The following is an 11,003-nucleotide window of genomic DNA, read 5'->3' on the forward strand; positions in this document are numbered from 1 at the left end:
TGGAATTTTTTAAGGCTTTTCAAAGACATGATATTTTATCTTTAATGCCATGCTTGAAAATCATTGGAAATTCAAAGTTTTTCAGAGTCATTATATTTTATTTTTAATGTAATTATTAAAAAATGTTGAAAATGTACCCTCAAAAAAAGACATTACTCCAGTTTCAACACTTTTCGATTTCAAGGTGTTTTTTGCACCAAACAAAATGGCTTTTATTGTTTTTTACTCTTAATTTTAAAAAATATTGAAAATTTACTCTAAAAAAAATGGTGATGTAGAATCAATGCTTTTTATTTTCGGGTTGTTTTTTCATGTTTTTTTGGGGTTTTTGGGCTGGAGTACCTGTTTTGAGGTAATAATTTTTGTTTGATCGGTAATTATGTTCTCTTGCAAAATTCTTTAAAAACACACGGGATATCTTGGAGAGAACATGCGTGGTTACCACCAAAGCAATGAAAGTGAAACTTCAAACTTTGCAAAGAGACTTTGAAAGTCTAGTGACCAAAGAGACAAAGTTGATAGATTAGTACTCAAACCGAGTAATGACCAATGTAAATCGGTTGAATATGCACAACGAAAATGTGTCAGATCAAGAAGTAGATGAAAAGGTTATTTGAAATATTTCCAGAAAGTTTGATTTAGTAGTTATGACGATCAAAGAAGAAAAAGATCATAATCAACTCTTTGTAGATGAATTGATGGGGTCTCTTCTCTCCCATTAAACTATAATCAATAGAAATCACAATTCCTCACTTAAAAATGCATTCAAAACTTAAGTTCCTCCTTCCCGGCGTAGTGGAAGAGGTGAAAGAGGTAGAAGAAAAAGAAACCAGAAATACAATGAGCAAGAGTTAGAAAAATAAATGGAGAGCAATGACAAAAACTCACACATGTATGATAAAATTGAGATCAAATATTATTATTGCAATAATCTAGGTCATTATTCTATAGAATGTAGAAAGAGGAATATTGTTTTGGGAAAAAAATGCCAATTATAAAAATACCTCTAAGAACAATGAATAATTTTTGTTCCTTACTTTTCTTGCTTCCCATGAAACTTGAAATATAGTATGTTTTTTATATAGTGGGCATAGAAGGAATGATAAAATTGAGATTAAATATTATTATTGTGATAATATAGGTCTTTATTCAAAGAATGTAATAAGAGGAATAATGATTTAGAAAACAAAATGCCAATTATAAAATATTTGTAAGAACAGTTAATATTTTTTATTCCTTACTTTTCTTGCTTCCCATGAGACCTCAAATAATGCATGTTTTTCATATAGTGGGTGTAGTAACCACATGACTTGAATGATAGATTTGATTTTAAATTTAGACGAACTAGTGAACGCAAAAGTTAAATTAGGAAAAAATCTATTGTTAATGTTAAGGGTAAGGTAGTGGTCAACGTCATGAGAAAATAAGATTAGGAAAAACACATACAAGATGTGTTCTATGCCCTAGTTTGAAATATAACCTAATTAGTGTTGTTAAAATCACTCAAAAGGGATACAATATTATCTTCAAGGGAGAAAAGTTTTTCATTTATGATAAGCCTCCTAGTAAGAGTTTAGCTGTTAAAGTTGAGACCACTAATAATTAGATGCATCCACTTGTTATGACTTCTAACAAACATGATACTTCATTTTCCCAAAATGCAACCTACATGGATGATTTACTTTTATGGCATCCTAGAAATGGTCTTCTTAATTTCCATGGCTTGAATTTGTTGCAACACAATAGGACAGTAAGAGGTATTCCTTCCATTCATGAAATTGTTGGCATTTGTAAGAGTTGCATTCTTGCAAAGAAAGACAAGGAAGATTTCCATAAAGTTGTATACTATAGAATGAAGGATGATCTCGTATAGCTAGTTCATATTATCTTTTGTCAATTGATGCAGACTCAATCGCTTGGAGGAAGGTATTATTTCCTATGTTTCATATATTTTTATAACAAGAAGACTTGGGTGTACTTCCCTGGAAAGAAGTCAAAAGCATTTGAAAAGTTCAAAGAATTCAAAGATCTGGTCGACAAGAAAAGTGGCTACTGGATTAAAGTGTTGAGATCGCACAAAAGAAGTGGATATGATTAGAATGACTTTAATGAGTTTTTCAGACAAGGTATCAAATTAAAATTCATGACTAGATATACATCATAACAAAATGGCGTAATGCAAAGGAAAAACAAAACTATCATGAACATGGTAAGGAGTATGTTGAAAGAGAAAAACTTGTCACATGATTTTTGGGGAGAAGCAATAGCTTCTTCCATATATATTTTGAATAGGTCACCCACAAGATGTGTGAAAAATAAAGTTCCACAAAAAGCTTGGTTAGGTAGAAACTTTTTGTGTAACACACTCTTATGCTCATATACCTAAACTATTGAGATTAAATTTGGATAATAAAAATTAAATATATTTTTATTGGTTACAATAAAGAATAAAAAACCTAAAAACTATCCCCAAAAAAATACAATTTACATGTATAACTGAATCAATGTACGTGAAAAAAATTGACACCTAATCCTAATTAATTCTCCATACAATAGCCATGAGTCAGTTAACCCTCTCATGCCCAAAAAAAAGAAAAAGAGGAAATTTCATGCCTACACTTGTAGAGTACTTCTTAGTAATAGTACCAAGAACCTCATGCATTACTCCGGTGAACGAATTTAATTGAAATGCAATTAAGTGCATATAATATCTCCAATAATTTTGTCATTTATAATACGGAGAATTTTCAGCCAAAGGTTTAATCAAATCTTCAAGATGAGCCGAGACATGGTTCGAAACCTGTGAAATGTAACTGATCGATTGCAAGTGTTAATAGGCCTACCATGCTATGACTACGTTTGCAACCTTGCATCTTCCCATGTCTAGGTTTGTGAAGTGAGAAATCTAACGTTTGTCCAACGCCAATACAAGCGTTTTGCATGTACTTTACGTGAGTTGATGCGCTTGATTCCCACCCATGCTAAACTTTATTTTTCTATTACATAGCTAAAAATTTTGTTTTAAGGATTTTTCCTGCTGAAATTTTTGTTCAATTTTGGACAAACTTATGGGAAAAGAGGTTGGAAAAGAGCAAAAACAATTTTTATTTTTATTATCTCTGCTCTAAATTTTGTATCAACAAATATAATAAATATAATGTAAAATACATAGTTAATATTGACAAATATACAGTGATAAAATTCCATATCAATTAAATAACCAAATCTTAATTTTGTAAAAAATATTCTATCATAATTTAACATAATTTAACAGATCATTGATATGGAAGTGAATTTCGGTTTGAAACAATCTCCCTGAAATCTTTGGCCTTGTCAAATATATACTTGACATAAGAAGAGTAGTTTATAATGGCAGTCAACCTACTGACTACGCTTATATTTTCAATCATATATTTCAGCAATCACCACCTGCAGCTACAGTAATAAGCTCCCAACACAATATCTATTTCCAGTGGCATTCTGTTGACTACAATTTTATTTTATTTTACAAAACCGAATATATATATATATAACCACAGTACCTGCTAAAATTTACGGAATAAATTACGTTACCTCTAAATTTACGGTACGTTAAGGGACGTCAGAAAAGTCTGGCCTACTTTCCTAGTCCCACTCTGTGACCGTCTCCTCATCTGTTGACGGGGCGAAAGGAAAATTGCAGGTTAAGGGAGGATCCATAACCTCCAAATCTCCCTCTAAGAATCGCACCACCGTTCCCATTGAAGGCCTCATCGCCGAATTGCTCTGAATACACCACAGCGCCGTCTTTATCAACCGATTCGCCTCATCCATTTCAGGCGGCCTTTCCAATTTCAATTCGCTCTGAATCAATTCATCCATTTTTCCTTCCCTGGCCTTCCTGAAAGCAATAGAAGGAAAATAACAATTTTCCGAATCCTGAGAGTGATCCATGTTTTTTCTCTCCCTCATTATTTCCAGAAGCACCATTCCGTAGCTGAACACGTCGGCCTTGTAAGTGATTCCCCAATCCAAAAGCCACTCGGGCGCCATGTACCCCGGCGTCCCTCTCATCCCTGTCATCACGCGGCTTTCCTTATCTCTATTCACAGACCTTGCCATGCCGAAATCGGAGACCTTCGCCCTGAAATTCTCATCCAACAGAATGTTCTGAGGTTTAACATCCAGATGGAGAATCCCGTGTCGTGACTCTTCGTGCAGGTACGCAAGTCCCCGGGCAGTGTCGAGCGCGATGGAATACCTAGTCTTCCAATCCAGCCGTTTGTCTTGTTGAAATCGTAATTTCAACGCAGACGCCAGAAACCGTCGGGCAAACCCGCCGGAGAGTTCTCGCGCCAGTTTCTGGCGAAGGGAATCTCCGTACTCTTCAACCCGAGAAAATTTGGAGCCGCCACGTGTTTCTGACCTGACGTAACGCAACGTCACGTTCTCGGGAGGTAAACTTCAGCAGTTGTATGGTTTCCGATATCAACCTCCGCCGTCCGATCTCCTTGCGTGTTGTCAGCCGTCGATTCTTGAAGGTGCACGGGCCTGCGTCAATTCAATGATTTGCGTGGCGTGCTTGGTTTTCCTGTTGACCACCGCAGAAAAGAAATTAAATTGAATTTATTGAGGTCGTAAATGGGTGGTAGAACATTTAATTTTAATGTTCTTTTATATGCACGGCGGTATGGGCACATACACTATATGTGTCATATTTTTAAAAGGAGCGTTGACCATTATTTTTTTATATAAACACATGGAACGAAAAAAAAGGGTGCTCCGGGGTTGTTATATGTGGACCATTGTAAAAGGAATAGATGGGGCAGCATATGTTAAAAAAAATGGAAAATTGTAAAATGTATAGAGTGCATGGTGAAAAGAGGAATGTATATGAGAGTGCGTAAAAATTAGTTTTTGCTGCAGTGAAAAACTTGCAAGAAAACTATGGTGATGCACAGAAGTGCATAAGTGAATGTGAATGTTTTTATGCGTAGATCTCTGTTGATCTTGCAAGGAGAAAAACAAATGCACAGCAGTGCGAAGAAATTACATGGAACAGGTTGTAATGTTTTGTGAGACATAGTAAAACAGAGGAGTAGCAAAAACCATGTGTGGTTTTGCACAGCAGTGCATAAAGAAAATGGTGGAGCGTTTTTTGTAAGTCTGTGTAAATTTTGTTTTACAGCAGCCTGTAAAAGGAGTTTTACATCAGTAAATGTAAATGGGGGTTTTACAGCAGTAAACCCAGCATAGTGAAATCTCAGGTGGAGAGAAAAGACAGAGTCTTGTTTTTTGATGGGTGAATGTAAGTTTTGGTGAATCCCTCTCAGCAAAGAGGATGAATGTTGTTTCAGGCTTTATATGTTAATCAATAGAAATTTTTTATGGCTGTGTAATACTCTATTATGAGTATATTTGTTTTTAATAGTTTCGTTGTGCAAAGGTCCTGGTTTGTGTTTGTTTGTTATGGTTTTTGGTATTTTCCCATTGAAAAATGTCCAACAGTGGTATCAGAGCTAGTCCAGGCTCTTTGAAGACTCAAAGAAGCTGAAGGAAGGTGTTGTTGCAGCAGTCAAACCTCTCCAGCAGTGTGAAGCCACAGCCAAAACAGTTAAGGTATTTTTCAAAGCTTTCCTTTCTGTTATTATTAAAGGAATAGTCAGTGATTTAAAAGGAAACACAGTCAAGTATTTAAAGCCTAGATAAGAATGGCAAGGTCAAAGAAGAAAGCCTCCAGGGCCGTTAAAAATGTGTCTCCCCCTTCTACTAAACTAGAAGGCAATCCATTAGAATACATTTTATTTGAAACCCCAAAGTTTGATGGAAACTTTGATGTATGGGAAATAATGATGAGGGCTTTCCTAATGTCTGAGGGGATTGAAGTCTGGGAGTCAGTGATTGATGACAGCAAGATGGATAAAGAATCCATGGAGTATGATGCACAAGCAGCAAAACTAATCTTGGATGGACTCCCTGATTCTGTGAAGAGGAATCTAGGAAAATATACATCAGCAAAGGATATATGGGACAGACTGCATGACCTTCATGCAAAGGGAGCACTGACCATGAAAATGAGTCAAGAAGAAAGTCATGAACCCATCATAGAAGCTGAGAATGAGAAGCTTGACCTCATCAAGCTTCAAGTAAGAGAAAGGGATGAAGAGCTTGCCAAGTTTAAGAAGGAGCTTGATTAATGCAAGATGAAACACCATGAAGAAGTCATATCCATGACAAATCAGCTGAATGAAGCAAAGAAGCAGGGAGACACCTTGTCAAGTCAACTTGAACAAAGACACAAGAGAGTGAACAAACTTGTAGAAGAGATTGGACAGTACAAGGTAGAGGTCTCCTCCCTTAAGTCTGAACTACAAGAAGCCAAGAAGCAGGCACAAGGAGCTGAAAAGAAAGTGAAGAGCAGTCAAGCAAAAGATGAAGAAATCTCCAAGATGAAGTCTGACATTATCTTCTTCAAAATAGTAGCAGCTGAAGCTACTCGTAGCAAGGAAGAAACTGAGGGACAACTAGCAAAGAAAAATAATGAATGTGAAAAGTTAGAAGAAGAGATTGTCCTCCTCAGGAAGAAGGTTGAAGGGATGAACAAGATCATGAAGAGCTCTCAAGCTCTGGATGACATGCTCAGCTATCACAGATCCCCATTTGATAAATCAGGACTTGGGTATGTAGGTGAACCCTCAAACAAGGATGAGGATGCTTTAAGCAAAGGAGATGTGAAGAAGCCAGAAAGAGATGGTGATGCTCCTAGTTCCAGCAAAGGCAAGGAGAAAAATGAAGGCTGCAATAGAAGAAATCCTGCTCCAAGAAGAGAACCAGCTTCAAGAAGAAATGTAGCTGATGTCAAAGAGGCAAGAGGCAATGATGATCGTCAAAGGATCTCAAGGCAGCAAGACTTCAGAAGTGCATCAAGAAAACCTCCATCTCCCAGGTACCAAAGTTCATTTTATGGTTATTGTTATGCTTGCTCAAACTTTGGTCATATGGCAAAAGACTGTAGAGCATTTCATGGAAATAGATGTTGTAGTCTCCAACAACCTCCAAGAAACAACTTTGCAAGAAGAAATCATGAAATGTCATTCATGAAAAATGTAGAATGTTTCAAGTGTCATAACATTGGGCATATGGCACGAGATTGTAACTTGACATGGGATCTTACACAAGCTAGACCCATGCAAAAGAAGAAAGTTACACAAGTATGGAGAAGAAAAGAAATACAGTGTGAAAGCCCCTTAAGCAATGCAGCTGATCTAAGTTTGTTTTGAGAAGAGTCTGCCAAAAGAAGACAAGCATACATTAAAGGGGAGCTTGTAATTTTTTGTTTGTTGAACTGTATTAACAATCATTTGTTGATGGAGGATGTATTGCAGCACAACAGTTGCAAATGAAATCTTTGTTAATCCCTCTGAAAGGTAATATGCAGCAGTGATGAAATCAGCAATGTTTTTGCTTTGTTTTTATGCAATATGCACAGAAATGCATAAAGAAGAAAAGATGGCAGCGCTGAAATGTAAAGAGCAGCAGCAAGATAAGAGAAAAATGCAAAGTATGGAGACCCTCACAGCAGTGGGAAGATAGAGCATAAGACAGCAGTTTGGAAATTTTTTTTGGAGCACATGGATTAGAATGAACAGCAGTTTAAATTTTTTTTGGAGTACATGCATTGAAATGCATAACAGTGGAATGTAGTTTTCTTCTATGTAATGTGAGAGAATATACTCACAGCAGAATGAGTTTAATACACAGCAGATGGAAATGTTTTGTATTGGGAATGAAAATGCAAAGAAGTGAGAAGAAAATGAGAAGAAGGCAAAACGCAGCAGAGCATAAATGCCCAGTGGCTGAGAATGCGATGAAATTTTTCACACAGCAGTGAAAAATGTAATATTTTTTTTATGCAATGCAGCATGCAAAGAAATGCATAAAGAAAAACAGGGACAGCAGATTGTTAATGCACATGGGTGAATGAGAATGTATGTGGCAGCAGAAAATCGAAAGGAACTGCACAACAGTGCATTGTGTAAAAAAAATGAAGACTAAGATTGTGTGAAGCAAGGGTGCATAAGAAAAGGCAGCAGCCTGTGTTATTTTTTGTGGAGAATGAAGTGCCAAGAGTATGGGCACACAGCAGTATGATAAAACAAAAGGCAGCCACAGTGCAAATTGCAGAGGCAACGCAGCAGCAAATAAAACCCAGGGATGACAGCCTATGGTTATGGGTATGGACAGCAGTGAATATAAAAAAAATTGCAGCAGCAAGTGTATGGACAGCAGCAGCTTGAAGAAAAGTTTTCCCATCGTGAAGAAGGAGAAGCACACAGCAATGCAAATGTGAAAAATGCAGCAGCAAGAAGTTTTGAATAGCAGCAATTGCAAAAGAAATTTTCCTTACAGCAGTAAAGGTAAATGTAATGAATTTGTTGTTCATTGAATTGATATGCAATATATGCAACAGCAGTGAGTGCAAGAAATGTTTACACACAGCAGTGTAAATTTGTAAATTGGGACAGCGTAATTGTTCCAAGAAAGACAGAGTATTTGGTCTTTGAAGAATGCACAGCAATGCAGAGTTTGCAAAGAAATGTAAGTGAAGTGCAGCAACACAACAGCAAGTGTAGACACAGCAGTGTGGGGTAGACGTAGTAAAGAAGATGGCACAACAGTGCAGCAGAGAATATGCATCAGCATAGGAGAACATTGTAATGAGTTTGCACACACAGCAGTGCAACGATTGTTTGTTTTGGAACTGCATGTAAAGCAGTGTCTGTTTGTAATCCCTCTGTCAAGAGGAAGGTGCTCTTCAGCACATTGTTATGGTGAATCCCTCTGTCATGAGGAAGGTGCTCTTAAGCACAGTTTCAGGTTAATCCCTCTATTAAGAGGAAGACAACTTTGTTTGTTTGTGGAACTGCATCAGAAGCAGTTGGTGAATCCCTCTATGTGAGGAAGTGTTTGGGTAAGATTGAATGCCCAGCTGTTGAAATTAAAGGGGAGTGTTGAAATCGTAATTTCAACGCAGACGCCAGAAACCGTCGGGCAAACCCGCCGGAGAGTTCTCGGGCCAGTTTCCGGCGAAGGGAATCTCCGTACTCTTCAACCCGAGAAAATTTGGAGCCGCCACGTGTTTCTGACCTGACGTAACGCAACGTCACGTTCTCGGGAGGTAAACTTCAGCAGTTGTATGGTTTCCGATATCAACCTCCGCCGTCCGATCTCCTTGCGTGTTGTCAGCCGTCGATTCTTGAAGGTGCACGGGCCTGCGTCAATTCAATGGTTTGCGTGGCGTGCTTGGTTTTCCTGTTGACCACCGCAGAAAAGGAATTAAATTGAATTTATTGAGGTCGTAAATGGGTGGTAGAACATTTAATTTTAATGTTCTTTTATATGCACGGCGGTATGGGCACATACACTATATGTGTCATATTTTTAAAAGGAGCGTTGACCATTATTTTTTTATATAAACACATGGAACGAAAAAAAGGGTGCTCCGGGGTTGTTATACGTGGACCATTGTAAAAGGAATAGATGGGGCAGCATATGTTAAAAAAAATGGAAAATTGTAAAATGTATAGAGTGCATGGTGAAAAGAGGAATGTATATGAGAGTGCGTAAAAATTAGTTTTTTGCTGCAGTGAAAAACTTGCAAGAAAACTATGGTGATGCACAGAAGTGCATAAGTGAATGTGAATGTTTTTATGCGTAGATCTCTGTTGATCTTGCAAGGAGAAAAACAAATGCACAGCAGTGCGAAGAAATTACATGGAACAGGTTGTAATGTTTTGTGAGACATAGTAAAACAGAGGAGTAGCAAAAACCATGTGTGGTTTTGCACAGCAGTGAATAAAGAAAATGGTGGAGCGTTTTTTGTAAGTCTGTGTAAATTTTGTTTTACAGCAGCCTGTAAAAGGAGTTTTACATCAGCAAATGTAAATGGGGGTTTTACAGCAGTAAACCCAGCATAGTGAAATCTCACGTGGAGAGAAAAGACAGAGTCTTGTTTTTTGATGGGTGAATGTAAGTTTTGGTGAATCCCTCTCAGCAAAGAGGATGAATGTTGTTTCAGGCTTTATATGTTAATCAATAGAAATTTTTTATGGCTGTGTAATACTCTATTATGAGTATATTTGTTTTTAATAGTTTCGCTGTGCAAAGGTCCTGGTTTGTGTTTGTTTGTTATGGTTTTTGGTATTTTCCCATTGAAAAATGTCCAACATGTCTGAGTCGAACAACCATCTATCCAGAGACCCGTTGGCCATGAATTCGTACACCAGAATACGATGGGACCCTTGCGCACAAAAACCACGCAAGGTTACGAGATTGGAATGATTGAGGGACGATATGGTCGCGATTTCCGCACAAAATTCCCGCTGTCCGTGTCCCGTCTGATCGAGTAGACATTTCACTGCAACTTGAGTGCTATCCGTCAAAATCCCTTGGTATACCTTGCCGAACTCTCCCTTTCCAATCTCTTTGCTGAAGCCGCCCGTGGCCGTCTCCAGGACCTGGAAACTGAAAGTTGTTGGAAGACCAACCACATTCTTCAGATAAGCTGCACCAAAATCATCCCGCGCAGCTTCATTCGCATATTCGATACCAGAAATCTGGAGTCCATTTGCAGGGTCATCGGGTGGAGCACGGTTTCTGCGTCTTTCAGACCATAAGGCATATCTCCGTGTCAGATACATAGTTAAGAGGAACATTGCCGCGATGACAAAGAACTTAACGCGAAATCGAAGGGCGGTCAAACAGACACAATAGAAAAATCGACCCTACTATGAGCACAGATAGTTTTGGGCTGCGGTCAGCCGTATATCTTTACACCCGCTGCTAAGATAAGGTGTGTGTATGTTGCCATTCTTATTTCATTTCATCTATCATGAGTAATTTGGTATTTGATTCAGAGTAGTTCGGTAAAACAATTGAGTTATTTCTCATTTCTTTAAAATATTATAAAAATCTGCAATTAACTAAGTTTAAATTATACATATTTCAAAAAATTTATACTCATT

At 37.6% G+C, this 11,003-nt stretch overlaps 1 pseudogene; it reads right to left on the bottom strand.

Moving 5' to 3' along the window:
• Nucleotides 1–3,414: 3,414 nt before the first annotated feature.
• LOC149209280 (G-type lectin S-receptor-like serine/threonine-protein kinase SD2-5 pseudogene) lies at nucleotides 3,415–10,757 on the bottom strand (annotated as a pseudogene).
• Nucleotides 10,758–11,003: the final 246 nt, after the last annotated feature.

The sequence above is a fragment of the Pinus tabuliformis genome, chromosome 1_2, assembly GCF_031772625.1.
Source record: "Pinus tabuliformis cultivar Carrire ecotype Pingquan chromosome 1_2, CPIR1, whole genome shotgun sequence".
Lineage (NCBI taxonomy): Eukaryota > Viridiplantae > Streptophyta > Pinopsida > Pinales > Pinaceae > Pinus > Pinus tabuliformis.